The sequence below is a fragment of the Arvicanthis niloticus genome, chromosome 3, assembly GCF_011762505.2.
Source record: "Arvicanthis niloticus isolate mArvNil1 chromosome 3, mArvNil1.pat.X, whole genome shotgun sequence".
Lineage (NCBI taxonomy): Eukaryota > Metazoa > Chordata > Mammalia > Rodentia > Muridae > Arvicanthis > Arvicanthis niloticus.
The window spans coordinates 8,085,341-8,108,182 of record NC_047660.1 but is presented as its reverse complement, the minus strand read 5'-3'; the positions used below and the strand labels follow the sequence as shown (position 1 = coordinate 8,108,182).

Sequence of the window (22,842 nt, the reverse complement as noted above, 5' to 3'; positions counted from 1 at the left end):
AGTTTTTATTAATATATATTAACTATACACAATAGTGAATTTCATTATGACACCTTTGTACATGTACAAAAACTATTTTAATAATATTTGTCCCTCTTTCCTCCTCTTGCTTTCTCACACTCATACCAACATGCTTCTTCTCAACTATTTTTTATGGCCCAGTGAGTTTTGTTAGTGTTGAATACAGAACCATGAATAAGGGTTTGTTTACAAGAACGTCCTACAAGCCCCTTCTTCCCTCTATGATGGTATGTTCAATAATGTGCCAGTCTCTGCTGCTGAGAGTTCATGAGTGCAGTAGCCTTGTCCTTCCCAGAGTTCAGCATTCCACACCTACCCACTCTTCCCTTCTCCACCTACATTCCAGCCGCTCCATTTATGTCTCTTTAGAAAGCAGACACTCACAATGTATTCACCCTTGAGGTTTTGTCCCGTTTCTAGGTGACAAGAATGACTTCCTGAAACAGTGTTATATACCAACTGTCTTTAAATAATAGTTTCTAGAAGCCTATGATTATTAAAAACAAGAGGCTACTTTGATGGGAGCATGCTATTATCCACTTGAAACAAATGTAAAGTTAATAAGGAAACATTGGAAACGCCAGCTTCCTCCTGATCTGAGTGTTTACACTAACCCTTCTAAAGTCCATTCCTACTCATTATATTAAAGTGTCACACCACTGCCTAAGATCTGGGGACTGCCAAACACTAGCTCTGTTTAATTTGGCAAACTAAATTGCACTCTCTGGTTGTCTGGTTCTTGCATTGATATTGATTTCAGGTGTCCTATTTTGCAGTGGTGTTGAATGAATAAACAAACACTAGGAGGGCCCTGGTTTCACATCTCCTTTATAATGTGAATGAGAATATTGGTTATCTCATTAATCTGGGGAATATTAACAATGATTATTAAATTTTACACTGTAATTACAATATCAATGATTACAGTGAAAGAATGTCTTCTTGTACAGATTTAAAGAATTTATTCATTAAAAAAAGAATTCATTCAGAAGTGATTGGGGATGGAAATATATGTCAGTGGTAGAGTACTAGCCTAGCCTAGCATGTCCAGGATGAAAGAAAAGACAGAGGAGAGTGAGGAGAAGGAAATGGAGGAACAGGAGAGGAGGGATGCGAGAAGGTGGAGGAGGATAAATTTTATTTTATTTTATTTTAATATATTTGATTATTTATTTATTTTTGGTTTTTTTGAGACAGGGTTTCTCTGTGTAGCCCTGGCTGTCCTGGAACTCACTCTGTAGACCAGGCTGGCCTCGAACTCAGAAATCCTCCTGCCTCTGCCTCCCAAGTGCTGGGAGTAAAGGCATGCACCACCACTGTCCGGTGATTTATTTTATTTCTCTGACTTAGGGCGTCACACATGCTAGGTAAGCCCTATGCCCCCTAGGTACATACACTGCATGGCAAATTTATATCTCAGTATTTCCTTTGTAGAAGTTTACACAATGGATTCTATTATATAAATAGAAGTTAAGGTTTGACTTAAGACAAAAAAAGAAGTTGGCAAAATGCTTGCACGATAAAATGTGCTCATGTGTAGCTCTCAGCAGTTAGTAGAATGTGCATTATAGAAATTACATCATATGGAGAAGAATGCTCTCATTATTACACATGCTATGACATTAACATTCAGTTCATCATTAGAAGGACAATCTCTTAATGTGTATGGTAGTCATTGTCATACACTCTTCCTTTCCCATTTCATTTTACAGATACGACATTAAAATCCTCTGCTTTCAGTAATTCTTTCTTTGTGTTAATCTAAAAGATACTTAAACTAACATGTTACTCAGAGTTTCAATGATATATTAGAAAATTAAATTGAGGAAGCAGAGCTACTCTAAGAACTGAACTAGCTCATAAAATGCCTCCTTGCTTTAAAAGCAAGTGATAGACTTACCTACTTCCACACCATAGGAAGAAAATCTCAAAAATGATTTTCTTACCCATATTGCTGTTTGTCTCTTGACTGAGCAACATAAAGAACAAAGGAAAATGTAAGCATTATTTAATTTGGCACGGTTAAAAATCACAGAATAAAACTAAATTTACCCACTTTTGTTTTGATGAAATGTATAGGAATATTGGCTTTTTTTCCCCAAAGTATAAGTCATTTGATGAGAAACAAAAAATGATAGAACTTTCTCAGAAGCCAACCAATGCCAGATTTTTAGTTCAGTAATACAATATTAGTCATTATCAATCTTCTGTCATCATTTACTAAAGCCATTTCTTAAGTACTTTGCAAAGTAATTAATAATAATTACTTTAATTATTAATTAAGCACCCAACTAGTCATAACACGATTATTTCAGTCTGTTTTTTTAAGAACTTGCTGAGAAAAAAAATGAGGTTATAAGTCAAATGCTGCAGGAATATCAACTGTAACTCTAAGAATACAACTATCAGGATGAAAACTTGTTCCCTCAGAACAGAATTAGATACATAGAAAGCATTTGGAATTTAAATACGAGAAGTGTTCAGCAGCTCCACTACACTGCAATTTAGCTAATTAAGACCATTTGTTCAGTAATTTCTCCAGTTTGAAAGTTAAAAAATTAACTGATTTGGTACAAGAAAGAGGTAAATACTTTTAATTAAATATATACAAAGTTTGCCATATTAAGATAGATACTAAGTGTTTACACACACACATATAGACACACACACACATATACATATATATATATATAATTATTTAACAAGTTTTTCTGGAACAGTTGTTAGCTTAGCCAAGTCTCACAGGAAATAGAAGAGTAATTTATATAAATAATAGAGACTTTTGCATGTATGCCACTTGTACCAGTCCATAATCAGTCTCTTCTTTCTGCTCCTTGACTATGAAATGCACTGTAGAACCAGGATGAGGTATTAAAGCCAGAAACTTATTTGTTCTTATATTTTGTTAGTTTTTCTGATATGTCAAATGTATTTGTTTTGGAAAATCAAATTAATTGAACCAGTTATTTTACATTTACATCATGTGTGTAATTAATTTTCCTCTAATATAGTATAAATTGCCCTCTTTCTGAAGAACAATAATAGTTCTCATTATTGAAACACAGTATTTTGTCTTTTATTTTAGAGTGCCCCAACACCCTGATGGTTCCTAACTCTTGTTATTTAATTATTAACAAATATTCTGTAGGATGGGACTCAAAAATACTAACCTGAATGAGGTAACCCTATCATAAAAGAACACACATGATATGTACTTATCAGTGAGTACTTATAAGTGGATATTAGCCCAAAAGCTCAGAATACCCAAGATACAATTCACAGATCACATGAAGCTCAAGAAGAAGAAAGACCAAAGTGTGGGTGTTTCAGTCCTTCTTAGAAGGGGAACAAATACTCGAGAGAGGAAATTTGAAGACAAAGTGTGGAGCAGAGAGTGGAGGAAAGGCCTTCCAGAGACTGCCCCACCTGTGGATCCATCCCATATACAGACAGCCCCAAGAATTGCTTGCTGACAGGAGCCTGATATAGACGTTTCCTGAGAGGCTCTATCAGAGCCTGACAAATAGAAATGTGGATGCTCACAGCCAACCATTGGACTGAGCATGGGGTCCCCAATGGAGGAGTTAGAGACAGGACTGAAGGAGCTGAAGGCGTTTGCAATTTCATAAAAAGAACAACAGTATCAACCAACCAGAAGTCCTCCACCCCAGGGCTCCCAGGGACTAAACCACCAACCAAAGAGTACACATGGAGGGACCCATGGCTCCAGCCACATAAATAACAGAGGATAGCCTTGTTGAGACTCAATTGAAGGAGAGGCCCTTAGTCATGTGAAGGCTCGATGCCCCAGTGTAGGGGAATGCCAGGGTGGAGAGTCAGGAGTGGGTGGGTGGGTGGAGCACCCTCATAGAAGCAGGGGAAGTGAAGATGGGATAGGGGGTTTTGGAGGGGAAACTGGGAAAGGGGATAACATTTAAAATGTAAATAAATAAAATATACAATAAAAAGCAAAGAACACTACTCTATTTCAACAGTTATGACAATAGCAATAAATTTAAAAATTGGCTGTTATGTAGCCAATAGACTGACACTTATGTTAGTATAGTGTAGATATGCCATATATAGGTGTATACACACTGATACCATTTCAGATGAAGTGAAATAAAGCATAAACTACTTCATTAAGGGATCCATAAAAATTATACCCAAGTGACTCACTTAGCAGACATAGTATTCTATGTTCTTACAGCTGAGAGGTGTAACCCATAAAACAATCCTACTTCTAGCTAAGGTGATGTAATGAGCCAAATAATATTCACTGAGCTCCCTTTGCCTACTTCATCATATTAAATTGAGCTTATTTAGAGCTTTGTAAGCCAGTAAGATATAGTTTCTTTTAAATTCTTAGTTCACCGCGTGAAAAAAAAATATGATCCATGAAATAAGACATGCCTAAAATAAAGGGAGAGTAGCATCCTAGAGACATATTAAAACGCATGGTGACAATTTTGTTAAATGTGAGTTCCAGGCAATTTTCTCCTCTGAAGTAAACTTATCTGCTATAAATATTTACATGTTGTCTAGGCACAGAGAAACAAAAAATTTTAATAATACCTCTTTTGCTGGTTTCCTATGTCAGTGATAGTAATTCTGGGCATGATCCATGTGATCTAATATCTCCTGGAGTTGATCAAGCTATGGGGCATATGCAGAGATTTTAAAATGTAGATTCTACAGGTCCTATGCAAAGCACCATATTGGTCTATGCACCTTAAGTCATGAAAAGGGAAGTTTTCTAGCTTCCATTTATTATTCTTTATTTATCCATGTATTATTCTTTACATACTAATTGTGTCTAGCACTATACTTAGCTCTTTTGAAACCCCCAGTGAGCATGTGTTAATCACTAAGTAGGAAAGAACATTTCCACTGTGTGTAAAGAGCTCATGTGTGATAAGGCATCTGTTGGATATTGTGCCCACAAGCAGTCATTTACAGTTATAAACACTTGTTTTGTTTCCTCACCATACACTGATCTCACAGACTTAAGTCCATATTTATCGTTACCAAATGTTAATTTTTATTTTATTTCTAATTAGTTGTTTAGCCTTAACTTCTTCAATTATGACAGTATCCCATCCTATAGACAGTTTCCTAATTATTGGAGACTATCTCTACGTATTTACAAGCTCTTTGGAGATTCCACTTTGTACACTAGTGAAGAAGTGTGGGTTGCTTAACTTTTCCTACTGATTTTACTAGAGTTAGAACTAAGCCTGATGTGTTTTAACATATTATAGTGAAGATCGTGTGCTGCATAACCTGTAATTTTCTAATTGAAAATATCTTTAAAGAAGTTAGAGGCAATGAAATAAGTGTGTGCTTGGGAAGCTGTGAGTCATGTAATCCCATTAAATAGTCGTTGGCTGCTTTCTGTTCTCACTGAACAGTCATTGGATACTTTCTAATCTAACTGAACAGTCATTGGATACTTTCTAATCTAACTGAACAGTCATTGGATACTTTCTAATCTAACTGAACGGTCATTGGATACTTTCTAATCTAACTGAACAGTCATTGGCTGCTTTCTAATCTAACTGAACGGTCATTGGATACTTTCTCCAGAGGTTTTGCTGTTTCCTGGACACAGACATTAAGTTCATGTTTAAATTTCTTAGTTTCGGTTATCTATTATATTTTGAAACTGTATGCCCTTTATTTTGTGATTACATCATCCACACACATTTCAATATAGCCCTCCTTGCACTCTTCCCAATTCATGGTATCTTTTATTAGTGATACATGCACATATGTCCCTAAGTATGTGCATGTGTTTACATATATGTTTATATATATATATATATATATATATATATATATATATATATATCACACCACACACACACACACACACACACACACACACACATATATATATGTAAAGTTGTATATAAACATGTTACTTGTATGTATGTCTTCAGGACTTACCCATTGGGATTGCACCACCATGTAGTGTGATCATCCCTGGGGAATTTCTTCCACTCTCATTACCTTTGGTTACCTGTAGTTCACTGTGTAGGGATGAGGCCTCTGAGGCTTTTCCCAGTCCACTTAAGCAAGCCCTTTGGGTTTTTTTGTTGTTGTTTTTGTTTTTTGTTTGTTTGTTTTGTTAAGGTCTTGTTTTGGCAGTCATGTTGGAGATACTTTATGGTTGTTTTTCTGACATTAGTAGGACACCCAATCTCACAGCAAACTCTTTGATTCTCTGGCTCTTAGGATCTTTTTCTTCCCCCTCTTCTGAAATGTTACCTGAGCCTTAGGGTGTGGAAGTCATACTGTAGATTTATTTATTAGGAATAGTCTCCATCTATTGCAAGGAGAAGTAGTTTTTTTCCTCCCACTCCCAATCCCTATGGTTATATATAATTCACTGGTTGTAGAGATGTCTACCATACAAGAATAAAGATCTGGATCTTTGAACAGGTCTGAAAGAATTCTCAGTTTAGCACATGGCTCTGAAATTGGGTATTGCAGAGTTGAATTTCATTTCTGCCATCAACTTACTTAAGTTTGAGTATGTTAAAAAATACATTCAGACACTGTTTCTTTTATCATAGACATGTAATTACAATTTCTCATTTAGTAAATTGTTTGAAGATTAGAGTACATGATCTATGTGGGGGGTGTGGAAAGTTCCAATTTAACAAATCATTAACATAACATTGATACTCGGCACTTAGTGTTACTTCACAGATTTGCTACAATCCCACCAGTGTTTTATAACTAGAGTTCTGCTTCTGTACATTGTCTTCAAGTTTATTGAACATACTACTATCACTACTACTACTATTATTATTAAAATGTATCTTACATATGTATTCCTCTTGAAGCATATTTTCTTCTCATATTTTAAAAATATGCTTTTTTATTTTTATCTAGTCTTGGAAAAGTTTTCTTTTTCTTTCCATGTACACTCGTTGTTTAAGATGTAATCAATTCCTTTTTATGGAAAATATCTTAGAACAGCTTTAATATATATTAGATATTATTAATGAAAAATGTATACAGTATTTTCTGATCACACATTCTCCCTCCTCCACTCCGCTTACATCTTCCCTAGCTCCCACCTACTGAATCTTATGTCCTTAATTTCTTTTTCTTAAGAAAAAATTTACAATCAGAAAATAATATCAAACCAACATACCCACAAGAAATGCACACATACACATATATGCACACAAAGTAGTACACATTAAATTGGTATATATGAATGATATAAAAATAATACATCAGAAATACAAAAACTGCCAGAAATAATATATAGTATAGGGCAACACATTTACAAAACCACTATTGAATCCATTTTATGTTTACCATGTACTTGGATGAGGACTACTCTGAAATATAATGTATCCTATGAGGATCCATTGAAAAAACTGTTTGTTTTTCTTTGTAAGTAGGTATCAGTTGCAGACAGGTTCTGGATAGGGACAGAGATTGTGTCTCCTTTCATCTTTCCCTTCTCATCACTGAGACCCCATCTGAAATGAACCTGGGAAAGCTCTTGCATACTGCCTGAGCCTCTATGAGTACATATGTGCATCAGTCCTGTTGTGCCTGGAGGGCACTGTTTCCTTGGTGGTGTCAGTTTCTGCTGGCTTTTACAATCTATTTGCCTTCTCTTCTGCATAACTCCCTATGACCTAAAAGAAGAAGTTTGATGAAGATATTTCATTTAAGATTGATTATTCTTAAATCTCTTACTGTCTTGTTGAGGCCCACATTTTGCCTCAGCACTTTGCTTTAACACTTTTGGGGCTAAGTGCTCTGATCAAGAGAGAGTGTGGCTCTTGGGGCAAGAGACGCGAAGAATGGAGACAAGACAGGGTGTGATTTAGTCTCTTTTATTTTTTCAAGTCTCTTTTTTTGAAGGGAATTCTGAGGTATTTATATACACAAGCAGGAGAACACAGGTGAAAACATTTTACCACGTGCACCATGCTGAGGTCACTAAACAGCAAAACAAGCTATGTGGGATAAACAATATATTTATCAGAGTGTGCTTCAGCTGTTATAGGCTTTTGACAACCAAGTCTCTCATCAGGGTATATGGTTCCAGATGGCTGCAAAGTTGATCTAGCCGCTTTCTACTAAAGTTGGCTCCCAACAGGTCCCCCTTTTTAATTTTTTTTCAAAAGGGAAGGCTAGGAAAACTTACAGAAACCGTGCCTGTCTTAGGTTGGAGCAAAGGACCCCAGCCTCACTTAAGATGATGAGGCCTCCCTTATTTTAGGGGCAAGGGTCTCGATATGCTCTCTTACCCGTCATTGGCTAACCGGCTTAGCACGCAAGTTAGGGGTTAATCCTCATCAGTCTTGATGACAGAGGTTTCAGAGTCCCCTGCTTCCAGCCTGTAATAGCGGACCTGTATGGGTTTCATTTGTTATCTGTTGTCGTACCAAAGCCATCAGTTTGAACTGCATGAACCCGAGAGACAAGAGACTTAATATCTAAACTGTTGATATAAAAGCAACACTCTTTAAGGCAACACACAACTTCCCCTGTTGGGGAAGTAAAAGGTCTAAGCCTTGTACCCACAAATTTATACTAATGAAATCCTTGAATTTTGCATCAGCTTAGTAACAATTATACAGATAAAGACAGTCTAATATTAACCAACTCAGTCCCCAAGTCCAGGGAATTGGGGCGCCGACTCTTCATTAACTTCTTCAAGCTGAACATGGGCGTTGACTTTTAGAAGAGGAATGAGGGGAAGGGTAAATTGATAAGCATCTGAAGTCTGTCTTAACTGCATCCAGCTGGAAGTCCAGGGCATCAGTGAACATGCAGGTGATAAGAAGATTCATTCTCCAAAGCTGTGTATTTTGCAATATACAAATCTCAAAACAAATTTTAGTATCAAGATAATTATTTTGATTCTCTGAAATCTAGTGTTTTGGAGGCCCACCTCTGTCATGTCTGATCCATATAATTCTGGAAGACATAACTACTACCTTAATGACCTCATCAGAAAACACATAGAAAAACCTTTTTTTCCAAATTAGCCTTTCCTTAAGCCAGTAACCAGAAAAACCTTTACATTGAGTGTTTATCTAGAAAAATATAACTATATAACTCAGAATTACACCCATTTTGAAAGTTAAATCAACGTTATCATTCTGCTTAGCTCTCTGTCTAGAGCAGCCTTCTATTTATTCCTCGTGTCTTTAAAGCCTTTTTCATTTGTTTTTACTCACTTATTTCTTGCCCCATTTTCGTTACTATAACCTTTATCTGTTTGGCTCTCTTGACTCAGAGCAGCCTGTAATTTACTCCTTGCACTTTAAATCCTTTTTCAGCTGTTTCTGTTTACTTATTTCTTGCCCCATTTTGGTTACTATGTAATCACCTTTGTTTCACTTCTGAATTTAGCCAGCTCTGTCAGTAGACTGGTTCTCCAGTGCAGGGTGTCTTCCACTGTATCCCACTTACTGGAGTTCTAACGTTGAGACTCTGTCAGTCCACTGGTTCTCCAGCGCAGGGTGTCTTCCACTGTATCCCACTTACTGGAGTTTAAACGTTGAGGCTCTGTCAGTCCACTGGTTTTCCAGTGCAGGGTGTCTTCCACTGTATCCCGCTTACTGGAGTCCCTGTTCGGGCGCCACTAATGTTGAGGCCCACATTTTGCCTCAACACTTTCTTTCAACACTTTTGGGGCTAAGTGCTCTGATCAAGAGAGAGTGTGGCTCTTGGGGCAAGAGACGCGAAGAATGGAGACAAGACAGGGTGTGATTTAGTCTCTTCTATTTTATCAAGTCTCTCTTTTGAAGGGAATTCTGAGGTATTTATATATACAAGCAGGAGAACACAGGTGAAAACATTTTACCACGTGCACCATACAGCTGAGGTCACTAAACAGCAAAACAAGCTATGTGGGATAAACAATATATTTATCAGCTTCAGCTGTTATAGGCTTTTGACAACCAAGTCTCTCATCAGGGTATATGGTTCCAGATGGCTGCAAAGTTGATCTAGCCGCTTTCTACTAAAGTTGGCTCCCAACACTGTCTGTACATCGTTGAGTTAACTTCTCTATATTAGTTCTCATCTACTGCATGAAGAAACTTCTCCTATGAGGGCTGAGCAAGACAACACTTCATGAGTATTGAAGAGTATCATTTATTACTATGTTTCTTTATTAAAACAATAGCATTTGACTTTCAAAACTCATGGCCTATCCAGTCTCAAGTCCTTAACCACTCATACAGAGTCAGATTTGACTCTGGATGCCACCTTGTGCAGGGGACTTTAAATCTAATCATTAAGTAATTGGTTTCACCCACAACATGTGCACCACTATTACACCAGCATATTTTTCAGGAAGGTCGCCATTGTACTGTGGGAAATATTAGCAAATAAAACACCATTTACTTAATAGATATTTGATGTGATGGTTGTATTGGAACTTCACATAAAAACTCCAATTACTCAGTTCCAAGTTCATTCTTTTGTCAGACACTATTATTATTTCAAATATAACACTAAGACTTAGAAGAAATAATTTACTTAGAGTCACAGGCTTTTGAAGGATACGATCAAAAAAAATCTCCTTTTGAAAGTGCATTCTATTTTCACTAAGGCATACCTATTTTACATATTTGAATTAGTATGCAGACTAAAGAAGGCAGGAGTACACATGTTATACACACATGAAGAAATCAGGTTTTTCAAAATCCCATCATTTCTCACAGAATCTAGGGCTCACATATAACAACATGTGAGCTCCTTTTTAGAACATACTTACTCTATTTCAGGTATGTCTTTAACAAATTCACTTTCTGTGGGACCATGAAAGAATAGCTTGGTTTCTGGTGGAGCACAGGCTAGAGATGGCTGGAGACCCTGCAAAGGATGGAATACATTTCACCACTCTCCTGAACCCCAGGCCCCTGACACGGGGTCAAAGATCTCCATTGATTAGCGCCTTTCAGTCAAGTAGGGCAGTGCCTACTTGCTCCCCGCCTGGGTGGAGCCCCAAGCGGCTTCTCTCAGCCCAGAATTCTCTAGGCACCACATGGAGAAAACTCAGCCAAATTTCTGTGCTTCCACTTTTCAGAGCCCGGTCCAGCAGCCTGGGGTGGCAGACATGCAGGAACATCAACTTAGCCCAGCAGGACCCATGCCGGTGCGAGCTAACCGCCCCACAATTTTCCATGGTTTCAGTTCATGGAATATACATATAAAATATCTAAATACAGTGCAGGAAATAGAGGCATTTTGCAAACTAACCATGTGGCCAACTAACGTAGAAATTAATAGTCACACAAGACGAAAGACAAATTGCTTACTATAAAGACATTTTAATTAATTTTCAAGACCATCAATGTATGAACAAATAATAAAATACTGATATCATGTAGTTCATACAGTGATTTAATAAAATAAGAACTATTCATTCTACCACAGTAATAAAACATATCCTTTAAGAAAACATTGAAATTAGGAACTGTAACAAGTAGGCTGATAAACAAATAAAAATATTATAATCTAGAAAATTTGTAGCTAATAATTTCTACATATTTGTCAGGTAGCCCTAGAATTATGGTAATAATTTTAGTCACAGGAATCAATGACATTGTTAGCGCTGTTTATAATAGAATGAAACCTCCATTGCAGTCCTCTGTTTCGTGAGAGGCTTCATTATCGTGGCATGTTAACCCTGAAAAAGGAGTTAAGTAACCACAGTAATTCCTAATGGATGTAAAAAGTCAAAAAGTGAAAGTATGAAGTAAGAGTTTCTAAGGGTGAAACAACACTTATTAGCTGAAGAAATGTTACACAGGATCTTAAATTATTTAAAGAAGATGTTATAGACAATACTCATCCCAGATTTGAGTCAGGAGACTGAGTTACATGAGCTAATGAATCGCGGGGAATAAATGTGTTAAACTCTTGGCACATGCAGCTGAAGGGCATGTTTTGTTTAGTCTGTGCACTATTTATCTGTTCAGAGATTTTAAAAACACACACACAGATTTCTATAAAGATAAACAATGAACCACAAGAGGGCAATGGGCACATCTGTGTGTCCCAGTTTTTAGTGTGACATAATCAGCTGAAGCCAAAGAAAACTTGCCCTTATGGAGTTGTGGTCAGGAATTCTCACACACCTGGCTTAGTTTACTTCCCTCCACTGAGTCCCTGTAGAGCCTTATATTTATGATCTGCTTCTTCTGCCTCTGTGATTCTTTGTATCGACTAGTGTGTTCTAACCCTTGTTGAATTTGATGCATAAACCATTTTGCTTCCTTGGGAAATATTTGTGAAGCTATATTTTAATGAAAAGTAGATTTCTAATGAGGAAGTTTCATTTTATGCTTCAGAAATCTATAATACTTGTTTTTAATATTTGTTTTTAGCAGAAGTCTGGCAAATATGAGGTTTTGTTCGAAGAGTCCCATTACCAAATAATATACTAATTTAATTTTTTAAACTTGAAAGAATGAATTGGATTCAAGTTAAGATAGTTTCACTTTAAAACCTAACGATAAAACTTTGAAAGAATTTAGCAAGTTTATGTTCATTTATTTTCTTCAGTGCAGCTTTCTGCCTTTTTTATTTACTTTGTATAAGCAAGATTATTCTCCTCTTTGCGTACTTGAGAGGTAGCACAAATCATACTTGGAGTAATTTCCTCATTAATAGAATTCTTGGTATATTTATTAAACATAGAAAAATACATTTTATATTAATGACATTAATTCTACAATCCATATTTTTAGTTGCTACTTTTACAACCCTGGGCACTAATTTTGCATGTATAAGGATTGCGTCACTTTCCATTAATTCTTAAGTTTTGCCAGTAATGAGATATGATTGTCTATTAAAATACAGTTTAACTATGAACACAAATTTTACTATTGTGAGTAATGGGCTACGCAAATAAATTTCTTACTGTAGTTTGCTTAAAATGAGAGAGAATTTACATTTTTACTGGGCCCAAACTCACCTTTGTACACTACGTTACTTGGACCCTCAAACTGTGACTGTTTGAAGACTTTGTGAATAATATTTTTTGCCCTAAGTATGACAGAATATTCTAAAGGCTTGTCTTTGTAGTTAAAACATTTACATCATTAATCAATTCATTTGCTGCTAGAATTACAATAGCTGTCTTTGGTAATGAATTTTTATATGAATAATGTACGCTCTTATTTTCTTTTAATATCTGATTTGACATATATTCATTATTTTGAAAAGTCTTTCTCTACCCAATTAGTTGACTTTCTTCTGGTATTCTTAAGAGGCTATCATCCCGCCCACTGAACAATTATGCAGACTCTGAAACATCTCTCAAATATCATATCTACCCATGTTATATTTCTCAGAAATAAGTTTTGTCTTGATGGCAAGATGTGGTAGAATTTGAAGGCAAGGGGCTGGCTCTTAGGGTCATGTAAAAAGGAGGTATAAAAATTTCAACAAACTGTTTTGTGTGGAATATTTTTTCATTTCAAAAAGGAAATGTGGTCTTTTCTATTTAAGATAATAACTTAACTTCAAATTTTGGGAGAAACACTAAGCCAGGTATGTATGTTTTAGGCTCTCTTTAGGAATATTTATATTGCATGCATATTTTTTTAAAAGATGGTAAATTTCTTCACTGAGTAACATTTGGCTCCCTCGACATCCACAAGTACAGTAGAAGAGGGTTTCCATACAATTCCTCAACTGACATTTGAGAATTTAAATAACTGAGTCATCCTGTGATACATACATAAAAGATAGATTAATAGATAAATAAATGATAGATAATATACTATGTTATGCTTGCAGGGCAAATGAGTGCACATTAAAACTGATTATAACTTTATTTTTATGTATATGTGGGTATGTGTGTATTTTGTATGATTTTTTTATTAAATTCTAAACATTTATTCTTTTAGAATTCATACATACACACATATATGTTATATATACATACACATATATAATGAAAAATAATAAAGTATACATCCCAATTTCTCCTCTCCAACTCCCCTCAGATGTCCCCAACACACCACTATATAAAATCTGTTTTCTTTTTAACAATTTATTGAATCTAATTAGTACTGCAAATTTCTACATAACTGTGAAAAGAAACCATTGACTAGACCACTGGACTATTTACTAGATTTTCCTGTAGAAGAACAGCATTTCCTCCCAAGCACCTATCACCTACTCTTTAGTTAGAGGTGGGCTCTTGAGAATTCCTTTTCCATCTATGCTAGACTTATGGATGACTTGATCTTGTGCAGGTAAACACAGCTGTTGTGAGTTCATAAGGGTAACGGCCATGGTATGTCCAGAAGACACCATTTCAGAAACCCATTCCTATCCTGTGGCTCTTAGATCCTTTCTTCCTCCTCTATGATGTTCCTATAGCCTTACAAAGGTTGTTGGTAAATATATCCCACTTAGGATCATCATGCAGAATCACATATTCTCAGCTCCTTAACAAATGATATTGAGCTCTCCATCTGCAGTGCTTTCCATCACAAAACTCCATCTGTCTCTAAGAAATGCATCTTACCACTAAGTCACACAACCTTAACCATAGAGAAGGATGGTAAAAGACACCTTAAATAAATAAAACTATGAAATAATCAACTCTATCTATTCTAATATTTGACAAAATAGACTTCATGATTTTTCTGTCCTACACTATTTTTTTCTGGACCTTGAATATAATGTGTCCATGTGTGCTTTTACCAATTTATTGATATATTTGTGTTTGTTATTAATATTGATCCTGGTTCTAGTTCTTTGAGTTTCCTGTCCCCAGGGAATAGTATTTATTATCATTTTAGAAAATGTATATTTTTTTTCTCATACAGCTATACCATCCTCTTTATAGTTAATGTCTATCACAATTACAGTTTCACAATTTAAAAACTTGAAAATTGCTTTTTTCACTTTTTTATTGGATATTTTATTTATTTACATTTTAAATGTTTGTTGGGAGCCGACTTTAGTAGAAAGCAGCTAGATCAACTTTGCAGCCATGTGGAACCATATACCCTGATGAAAGACTTGGTTTTCAAAAGCCTATAACAGCTGAAGCACACTCTGATAAATATATTGTTTATCCCACATAGCTTGTTTTGCTGTTTAGTGACCTCAGCTGTATGGTGCATGTGGTAAAGTGTTTTCACCTGTGTTCTCCTGCTTGTGTATATAAATACCTCAGAATTCAAGAGGAGAGACTTGATAAAATAGAAGAGACTTGATCACACCCTGTCTTGTCTCCATTCTTCTCGTCGCTTGCCCCACTCTCTTGACCAGAGAGCTTAGCCCAAAAGCGTTGAGGCAAAGCATTAAGGCGGAGTAAAGTTTCGCCAACAAATTTTATGTCTTTTTCTGGTTTTCCCTCTGCAACCCCCCTATCCCATCCTTCCTCCCGCTGCTTCTATGAGGGTGCTCCCCCACCCACCCACTTCCACCTTACTGCCCTGGCCTTCCCCTACACTGGGGCATGGATCCTTTAAAGGACCAAGGGCCTCTCCTTCCTTTGATGCCCGTCAAGGCCATCCTCTGCTACATATCCAGCTGGAGCCATGGGTCACTCCATGTGTACTCCTTGGTTGGTGGTTTAGACCCTGGGAGCTCTGGGGGATCTGGTTGGTTGATATTGTTGTTCTTCCTATGGGGTTGCAAACCCCTTCAGCTCCTTCATTCCTTCCACTAACTCAACCATTGGGATCTTCATGCTGAGACTAATGGTTGACTGTGAGCTTCTGCCTCTGCATTTATCAGGCTCTAGCAGAGCCTCTGAGGAGACAGCTATATCAGGCTCCTGTCAGCAAGAACTTCTTGGCATTAGCAATAGTGTCTGGGTTTGGTGTCTGTATATGGAATGGATCCCCAGGTGGGGCAGTCTCTGGATGACCTTTCTTTCAGTGGCATTAGCAATAGTGTCTGGGTTTGGTATCTATATATGGGATGGATTCCCAGGTGGGGCAGTCTCTGGATGGCCTTTCTTTCAGTCTCTGCTTCACACTTTGTCCCTGTATTTCCTTTATACAGGAGCAATTCTAAGATAAAAAAATTGGAGATGAGTGGGTGGCCCCATCCCCTACCAGGGGCCTTGCCTAACCTCTGGATATTTCTACAGGTTCTCTTTCCCCTTTGTTGGGTATTTTAGCTAATGTCATATCTGTTGGTTCCTGGAAGCCTCTTGCTTTCCTGGCATCTGGGACTTGCTGGTGGCTACCTCCAATTCCCCATCCCCCATTGCTACACAGCTCTGTTCAGTTTTCTGACCCTCTGTATATCATGGTCATATCATCCCATACCATTTGTTGATTGTTGATCTTAGAGCATAAGCTATTGTTGTCTGTTTTAGAAAATTTCCCCTATGCCTATTTGTTTGAGTCTTTTCCCCACTTTTAAACATATTTTCATACTGTGAGAGCAAACTCCACTTGATTTATATTTGGAACTCCCTTCTCCAACTCACATTTTGCTCTGAAGACTCTCCTTGCATCTTCCATGCTACTGAAGTATCCTCCACAATCACGTCAACATCCTTTCCCTTTTTGTTTGCAATTTCTGACATCTCTGGGTTAATATTCTTAAATTCAAATCATAATCAAGCCAAAATCCACTAAGGTATCTTCCTGAAGACTGGAATCTACCATTTCACACTAAATATGCTCTAGGATCTGGTTCCATATTTTTCTTTATTTACTTTACACCTCTTTGTTGATTTTTTCAATGGATGTGTAAGTAAAAATTTATAGAAACAGAGTTATAAAAGTAAACGAAAATCATGCATATTAGCAAAATTAAAGATAGACCCTTAACATAATTTAAATACTGTGATGAATATACTTTCAGATGATCTTGCTGAGTGCCGCTGAAACATAATGTGTGTGATGATATTCTGATCCATTACAGATTGAATACTGTAAACTCTTTTTTGTTTTTTTGTTTTTTTTTCAAGACAGGGTTTCTCTGTGTAGCCCTGGCTGTCCTGGAACTCACTCTGTAGACCAGGCTGGCCTCAAACTCAGAAATTTGCCTGCCTCTGCCTCCCAAGTGCTGGGATCAAAGGCATGTGCCACCACCGCCTGGCTGTAAACTCTTTTATAGAAATAAGTTTTGATGAAATATTGAACATTGTTTTGCTCACTTTAGTTATTATAGACCATTCTTCAACTTGAGTTTCAAATGCCTCTTCCTCGGCTCTATAACACACACACACACACACAAAGTTAAAACTCTTCTGCAAAAATAGAAAACAGCCACATAGCCACAATACTATCAATGAATTATCCTCAGGGTTTTAGGCTATGGAGGAGCCATGAATTGGAAAACCACTGCCTCTTTTCATTTATTCAGTCCTATCTGAAGTCTGCCTGAGTATATCTGTCTTTTTATTATTATTTATTTTTGTGTGCCTTTGTGTTTTCTCTTCAAAGAGAAAACTATGTTACTTCGGTATAATACTGGCATTGCTTATTTGTTTGCTTTCCCATGGGCATTTAACAGAGCAATTCAACCTCAGTAAGCAGCAGTAATTTATTTGTGGCTGAATGACTATACAGTTTCATAATTCAGTTTGCGGTCAAGTATTGGTTTACTTTAGAAGAAAAGTCATTCAGATTTGTAGACTGTGTCCCACAAAGGGCCTATGTGTCTGCCAGGGTGCATCATTTTTCTCAGGAAAGCACTTCAGCATATGAGCTTATTTAAAAATAATAATAGGAGAGGAAAATTGGTGGTGAGGCAATTTGGGGACCATCAGTGAGATTGGGAATTCAATTTTTGTTTTGTTTGTTTGTTTTTTGTTTTCTTGTTTGTGTCATCAGGGTCCTCCCTTGTAGCTGAAGCTGATCAATAACTTGCTATGTAAACTAGGTTACAGTCAATTTCATGATCTTATTCCCCCTGATTCTCTACTGTGGGATTATAGGTATGCACTACCATGATGCTGGGTTCTAAACAAGAAGAAAGATAAAACATTCCCAGCATCAATATTATACACCCGATATATAGCTGCAAAAATCTAAGAGATTCATGCAACAAGGGATATGGTGATGTCCATGATCTAGAGAGTTCTTTTATTAGGACCAATTAATAACAATAGCAACAATGTTGATAGCAAAAACAAAACAATGGCTCCTGAGTAGTCAAGGGGCTCACTGTGTGTGCCTTCTTTTCTGTTAAGCCTGACAGCCTGCGATTGATCCCCAAGACATGCATCATTTAAGGAGAGAACCCATTCCCACATGATTTGTGTTCTAATCTACACACGTACCATAGCATATCATGTATGTTTACAGACTCACACCACATAATATAAGTGCTTTAAAAAAGGAGAAGAGGACTTTCTTGTGTTTTTAAACACAAATAAATCCAGCAGGATTTATTGTATGTACCCTAAATCATCACTCAAATATTTTAAACTAATTCTTCTTTTTTTGAGTTTTAGATAATATAGTTGAGTTTAGATGATATATTTGTCTGTGTGTGTGTGTGTTAAAATATATTTGAGTTATAAATTTATATCCCAAACCCTGCACCCTCTTCCAGTTCTCCACAGAGTCTTTCTCCCCATCAGCCCTCATCTCCTCTAGAGGGGGCCCTCTTTGCACATCCTTCTATCCTGGTACACCAAGTCTCTATAGGATTAGGTGCATCCTCTTCTCCCAAGGCCAGACCAGGAAGCCCACTTGGGGAAAGAGTCCACAGTCAGGATACAGCTTTAGGGACAGCCCCAACTGTAGCTGTTAGGGAACCCTCATGGAGACTAATTGGGACTTCTGCCACTTATGTTGCAGGGGCATGGGTCCAACCTGGGTGTACTCTTTGGTTGGTGGCTCAATCTCTGCGAGCTCACAGGGGTCAGGTTAGTTGATTCTGCAGGAGATATAGGCTGTGTAGGTCTGTATGAGGAAGGCTTCCCCCCCACAGCAGTTTTTGATGAGAGAGACAGTCCTTGCTTCTCCAAGTTGTTTATTGATGGTGACAAATTGATACATATGCCTTACTCAGGGTGAATCAGAGACTAAATACCTTTTGTAGGAAGAAATGTGCAAGAAGGTAATCTTATTGGCTAAACTCCCAGAGCCAGCCCATCTACATCCCCTGGCAAGGAGAACTCTGTGCTATGTGCTATGTGACTAGCTGTCACGATCCTCTGGTGAAACAGTTCCACTTGTCCTACAATCTGTGACCCATCTTGTTTATTCATAATCACCTGTAAAGTATTTTTTGAACTATCCTCTGATGGCTGATATGGTCACAAGTGGGTACACAGCTGGAGCAAATGATTACCACTCCTCTGGAATTTTTCAGTAGCAACTAATTCAGCAGTCAGGTTTAGGGATACCTGAATCTCCCTCCATTAATGCCTGACTGTAGAGGGATGTATTTTTGTGTAGACAGACTGAGTGTATGTCATTCTCTTTAAGGATTATGAGAATTTCTTTTAAAAGATTGAATAGTATTCAATTATATTTGCATATTTTCTTTCTACTTATTTTATAAATGTTTAGGTGAATTTCAAAACATTTAAAATTATATTTGAGATCATAATTAGTTTCTTCCTTTTCATTCTCCCGCCAAAGATGCCAATATATCCCTTACTATTCTCTTCCAAGTTCATAAACTTTATTTTTAGTTGTTATTGCATGCATAAATGTATATATTCATATATATATATTTCATATAAATCTTTACATATAACACACACACACACACACACACACATTTAGAGGTTCCTTCCAGCCCTCACCCCAAGTATTGGCATATTTACATTCACTGTCCTGGCTCTCTTGGCTTCTTTCCTGACTCCCCACATATATGATCCTTCCCTCCTTTTCCCTTCCCTTCTCCTATCCAGGTTCTTCCCTCCCTCTGCCTCCCATGACTATTTTGTTCCCCTTTCTAAGCAGGATTTAAGCGTTCTTATTTGGGCATACTTCTTGTTTAACTTCTTATGGTCAGTGAGGTGTATTTTGGGTATTCTGTAATTTTTGGCTAATAAACACTTATCAGTGAGTACATATCATGCATGTCCTTTTGGGTCTGGCTTACCTCACTCAAGGTGACATTTTCCAATTCCATCCATTTGCCTGCAAAATTCATGTTGTCCTCCTTTTTAATAGTTGAGTAGTATTTCATTGTGAAAATGAACCACATTTTTGCTATCCGTTCTTTGGTTGAGGAACACCTGGGTTGCTTCAAGTTTCTGACGATCATGAATAATGCTACTATGAACATAGTGGAGTACATGTTCTTGTGAAGCGTTTTTAGGTATATGCCTAGAAGCAGTATAGCTAGATATAACTATTTTCAATTTTCTGAGGAACCTCCAGACTGATTTCCAGGGTGGTTGTATGAGTCTGCAATCCTAACAGCTATGAAGGATTATTCCTTCTCCACACTAGAATTGCTGTGTTTTCAAACATGAAACACATGTTTCAGACATGGTTGTCCTCTGAAAGGTTCTACTTGTAGCTGACTGAGACACATGCAGATACTCACATCTAAGCATTGGACTGAGCTCACAGACTCCAATGGAAAAGTTAGAGGAAGGACTGAAGGAACTGAAGAGGATGGCAACCCTGTAGGAGGACCAACAGTGTCAACTAACCCAGACCCCTGGGAGCTACCAGAGACTAAGCCACCAACCAATGAGCATACAGGGACTGGTTCGAGGTTCCTGGCACATATATAGCAGAAGACTGCCTGGTCTGGCCTTAGTGAGAGAGGATGTGCCTAATCTTGTACAGACTAGATGCCCCCTAGGGAATGGGGATTGCCAGAGGTGGGCACACTCTCAGAGGTAAAAGGGAAGAGACTGAACTCTGCTTGAGGATATTGGAGGGCATCATTTGGGCATTAATTGTATAATCATCATCATCATCATCATCATTAATGATAATAATAATAAATGTTTAAAAAAAGCTTAGTTCCATCTCTTGCTCTGTTGGAAGAATGTAGAACTTTTAAGCTGCAGATACTACATGGTAGAAGTCGCATCATTTAAAATGTGTCTGTCACTTTTTCTTGCTCTATTGATTATAGCTATTTTGAAGAAACGCTCTTTTGAGCCACAATGTGCAACTTGCACAGGCCAAAATCAATTGTACCAGCAACCCTAGCTTAAAAACTCTGAAACTATAGGCCAATTTTGTAAAGTTGATTGTATCAGATATTTTGTCACAGAAAGCTACCACAATCATTGCCATGTATATTACTGAAGAGACCTACATTTTGCTTTTAATCCTCTTAATTTAACTTAAGAGCAAAAGCACGTCAATTAATAAAATATTGAATTATCAGATATAAAGAATCCAGCCTTTTTTTCTAAAACTTAGTCCACATATACTCTTTTATCAAGATATAAGTGGCTTAAATAACATCTTGCAAATTTTCTGCTGGCAGGATATGTAGGCTGTAGAAACAATTACATAAAAGTTCTGTGCTAGAAGGAAACAGTTTGCCATTGTTTTTACTCATTACTGCAAAGCTTTCAGAAAGTCAATTATTGAAAGTAGTTGAACAAGTCAAATATTTTTCTCAGACAATTTGTGTTCAGGTTGGTAATGTGCTGAACATAATTTTTCAACTGTATAAGACTCAAACCAAAATTAAAACTAAATTAACGTAGACCAATATTATTTTTTTTCATACCATTATTGACAATAAACATTAGTCTAGTAAGTACAGAGAGGGCATATAAAACAAAATCACTAAAAATTGTACATACACTTGTGACTGTTTTATTGCAATAATAATGAACAAATAATTAGAATAATATTTAGAATGATAATTAGAATAATTAGATAATAATTAGAATAGAGAATGATATCTCTACTTATCTATCTATGTGTCTACTATCAATTTTTTAAAAATCTATTATTTATTGTCTGTCTGCCTATCTATCTATCTATCTATCTATCTATCTATCTATCTACCTATCTATCCATCTATTTATCTAAGCAGTTTTACAAAGCATTCAGTCTTTGCATTGAAGCATTCTGCCTTTTCAGAATCTACTCAGAAATATATATGTTGTGCAAAATACTTTTACACAATACAGTGTAATAATAAGGGAAAAACATATTGAAATCTTAAGGCCATCTACACCCCTGGATTAACTATGTAAACTATATAAATCCAAAAATTTCAAAGCATTGCCATCTATGCATATTTATAGTTTTATATTTTCCATGGGAGATACTGCTGTGTGTGCCCAGCACATTCACATCTCTCCTTTGGGAGAAGCTGAAGGGCTTCCCATGCAGGTCAGCTGCAAGTTCTAATAACCTGGCTAGAATTTCAGTCACTTATTACCCCCTCTTGAGTAGCTTATACTTTTCAGGGATGTTTTATTTGTATTGTGGAAGATTCTTGGGTATACACAAGTTTGTCTTTTGTTAATAAACCAAAATTAAACTAATACAACGAGATGGAATTCTGAGAATACATATCTCTGCTAGGTATAGAATAGACATGCTTGCCTTGCAAATCCCTCTGGGAAGTACATGAGACTATTCCTTTAACATTTCACATTTTATTACTACTCTGCCTACTTAAAGGAATTTCTTAAAATTCTATTGAATGCATGAAATGTTAGTTGTGGTGAAGTGAAGATTTAATGGCTAGTCAAACTGCCTAAAGCAACTAAAAACCTGTAGTATTCCTACGTAAGAATAAGGTCATATAAACCAACTTGAAGCCTGATATACTGTTGGACAATTACAGAGGCAATGTAATATTTATTTGTTTGCTTTTAATGAGTAAAAATGATTTTATAAATTTTTGTTGATAATTTAGAAAGGACTTATCTAAACGCCATACACAAAG

The 22,842-nt window shown here is 36.7% G+C and overlaps 1 protein-coding gene across 1 annotated transcript in view; it reads left to right on the top strand.

The window, feature by feature from the left end:
• Positions 1-22,842, top strand: part of Gpc5 (glypican 5) — a 1,248,052-nt gene that overhangs the window by 832,904 nt on the left and 392,306 nt on the right. The gene's annotated exons all lie outside the window — the stretch shown is intronic.